Source organism: Gymnodraco acuticeps, unplaced genomic scaffold (assembly GCF_902827175.1).
Source record: "Gymnodraco acuticeps unplaced genomic scaffold, fGymAcu1.1, whole genome shotgun sequence".
NCBI lineage: Eukaryota > Metazoa > Chordata > Actinopteri > Perciformes > Bathydraconidae > Gymnodraco > Gymnodraco acuticeps.
The window spans coordinates 2207916-2211643 of record NW_022990270.1 but is presented as its reverse complement, the minus strand read 5'-3'; positions in this window follow the sequence as shown (position 1 = coordinate 2211643).

The following is a 3728-nucleotide window of genomic DNA, read 5'->3' as shown; positions in this document are numbered from 1 at the left end:
CATACAGTCTCCTTTCCTTTGATGTCTCTGTGGAAAATAAGTATTAGCCTACCATCACATTCAGAGGTGTGTATATTGTGCCTGAAACTTTACATTTTGAGCAGAAGGGGGCACCATAACTCCACCGGCACCCACACCTGAGGGCTGTATTCTATTTGAAGTCTGCAAAACAAACCAGACTCACATTTAAAAGTATTGCACTTGAAAAGGTTGATGCGGTGAAGTATGGTGTTTGGAGGACCTTTTCTATTTGAATCCCATTTCCTCTTAAGTTCATGTGGTAGCATAAATCAATTATATGCAATCAGCACTGTTCATAGAGCCATTATGTTCTGCTTACACATTGACCCTATTTTATAAACATTATCCCTTAATGATAGTGCTGAAGGAAGGAATTAATGAACAGGCTGATTATTAAACAAAATATGTGTATTCTGCACTTTTGAAATACAGTGTATTAATATACCATCAAGGGATTGACATCAGAGTAAGAAAATATATAGGCATTAGTTTTGCTGTCATCATTCTTAAATATTGAAAATAGCATGAATAACCACAACACCGCAGCATGACATCTACAATGTTGTATTTATATTATATATATTTATATTGCATTGTTGAAGAACCTGTGTCTAAAGTTTTTAATTCATTACAGCAGCTACACTAGTTGTGTATATGATGTGACATTAAACCTCTTGAATCTCTTGAATCTTTGAAATTCAAACCCATTTTCCTTTCAAAAGTTATTAATTTAGTTCTGGAGAAAGTGGTGTAATATACTGACATATACTGCAGTACATACGTGATTGATGATTTATTGCATCATAAATGCATGCAAGTTGACATTGATCTAATCCCTGCTGGTTAAATATGGCAGGGTATGCTTTCACCTTGTTGTTTACTCTTTCTGTCTCTCCCTGACCACAGAAAGCTCTCGTCTTTCAAACCATCTCCGCTGCAGAAAGTCTGATGGCTATTTTGGCAAAGGAGTTTCTGTATGTGTACGACAAGTGCTGGGTGTGTAGAGAGTGGGCATAATCACGGGGAAGCTGAAACACTCTTGGGCCCTTGAAAGGCACTTTATGTGTGTATTTGTGGCTATGGTAATTGGGCCCCTCCCTTTGTAAGCTGACCCATTTGACAGGGCCCTGTGGCTGGGCCATTGTACTGATAGCTACGTAAGTGTGTGACTAGTAGATGCTGTGTATGGTTCACCTGTTACTATGCTCTCTGAAACCCGAGCCTCATGTTGGACATGGTCCCCTGGTTTGGCTTTGTCCCCCATTACCAAAGCCAGCTGGCTGGTGGCACACAACTGCACTTCGCTTGTTTCTTGTGTAGTTCAGCCATCGGCCACTGAGGGGAGCTCTGGTTTTATTCTACTCTGCCTGCTTTCTTTGCATACTTAACATACACCCGGCCACATGCAGCACACACATGCAGGTCAACACACGCACTCCACAGTGGTTGTTTGGTCAGATAAAGGAGTAGTGACGGGAGGGCAGAAGGTCACAGAGGGTGTCTAGCCCTCGGCGGAAGCGGTTGCTCCCGACCTCCCTCTCCCCCTGCCTCCGTAATAAGTGTGACCGTTTGATTTCTGCACAAAAGGAGCAATTACAGGGAGTTGTTTAATCACCCACACTTTTATTGAGCTCGGGGTCTCTTAGCTTGCAGCTCAGGCCCCCGTCGTCGGCAGCAGCGGGCGACAGGAGTGACAGAGAAGGTCGGTGGTTTAACGGGGCGCGAAGGGGTCTCGTTTGAGTTAAGACTTCGCGGGCTACTCTGCACGCTGCGGAGGCCCTCGGGACAGAGACAAAGAGGTAGACGAGACCAAAAGACAGGCTGGCCAGCCAGGCAGAGAGATGGATGGACTTAGCGAAGAGACGGAGAGGGCAGAGTTTGGGGGACACATCGGAATCAGAATCACTTTATTCGCCAAGTGGAATATATGAGCAGGAGTTTTTTCATGCGTCTGTGCAAAGATACGAGCGACAATTTATGCAGTGTCACAAAGCAAAAATAGGTATTCAGGTACACTTGTTGAGCAGGATGTGCGGTGAATTCCCAGGATGTCTAATGTTTTAAAAATATTTGTATGTGTGTTTGAAATACACTAGAGTATGAACAAAGCACAAACATGATTTATGAACCTTACAAGCATTGTAGCATGACTTGTGTGGACATAGAGCGCAGGGATGTACAAAAATGTTTTTTAACAGAAGAGAGAGGGGAGGAAAAACACCACAATTCGATTTTCCTACTTTACAGTCAGCCCAGAGCCCCATTAAGCCCAACTCCCATTCAAAACAGTACCGTGCACTGTCAGTGTCGTTGCCTTTTATTGCATTTTCAGCCCGGGTGTTACTCTACAGTTTGTGTGCATGGAGTGCCACCTCCCCTCCTCCTCCTCCTCCCTTGATATGAATGATGGAGTACAAGTCCTTGTCTAGTCCCTCAGAGATGGTGAGGATGGTGGTATGAGGCGAAAAGAAGGGGGTGGCAATGCATGTGTTTTTGGGGAGGGAGAAAAGGTGGGTGGTTGTTTTGAAATGGCACAAACTGGAAAAGAACAGCACCCCTGTGTGGTGACCAAGGTGAGATGGGTGTGTGTGTGTTTGGGGGGGGGGGGGGAGAGATATAGTAGGATGAGCGGGAGGAAGGGAGCACACCATTGCTGCTCATAAAGCCAACAGCTGTCTGGGTAATGTTTTGTGACACCGAGCCTCTCCGAGCCCTTCTGTTTCCCAGAGAGCTCGGAGACGCCATATTCCGTCGTCACAAATGGCTCTGTCATTCACCCCCTAAGTCTTAATTATCGCTGCCGTTTTTTTGGCCGCATTTTGCTCAGGCGTATGGATCCATCTGCACGCTGTATAATTCCACTCCGCAATTTACAAGTGGCATTTATTACAATGGCCTCCGCGGCATCTCCTCTTTAACACCAGCAGCCCTTTCCAGAGAGACGAGGGGGAACAAAAGAGCAGTGCAATCTGGCAGCAACAGTGCCCACCCTCACTTCCCTCAAATCTCTCTCTTGTCTCTTTTTTTTCCATCTGTACCCTTGCTCTCTGTACGACTATCTCTCCCCACCCACGTATTACTAATTTTTTCCGCTTCTATTTGTGTGTGTGTGTTTTCCCTTTGTTATTAATTTAATTTTTATGGGATTCACAGTTCTCGCACAAACCGCCCCCTATCTGCCTTGAAGCAGAGGAAAAAGGAAATAGCTGATGTTGATTCCCCCCCCCTCTTCTCCTCTTCCCCCCTTCGTAATTCATTTTGGATTAATTCCCCTGTCTTCAGAGACAATCCTAATTCTTTATTATTTCCACTTCACAGACTTGATGACTTCCCCATATCCACATATCATATCCAGGGGAAACTTTACACCCAGCAGACCTTCTTGTTTTTTCTCCTCTCCTCCCTGTCTCTCCCCTCTTTCCTCGCATACACCCCCCCCTTTTTATTTTTCTATCTATTTCACCATAACCTCTCCACTGTTTCTCACTAGAGTGAAGTTTGTTGTTAGTTTCTTACCAGCCGCTGGGCTCCCGAACAGAAGTCTGCTTCCTGTCACACACACACACACACACACACACACACACACACACACACACACGCACACACACACACACACACCATGTATACATCACTTCAGGGGACATTACATTGACTTACATGCATTTCCTGAAGACTTATCCTAACCTTAACCATAACCAACATATGCC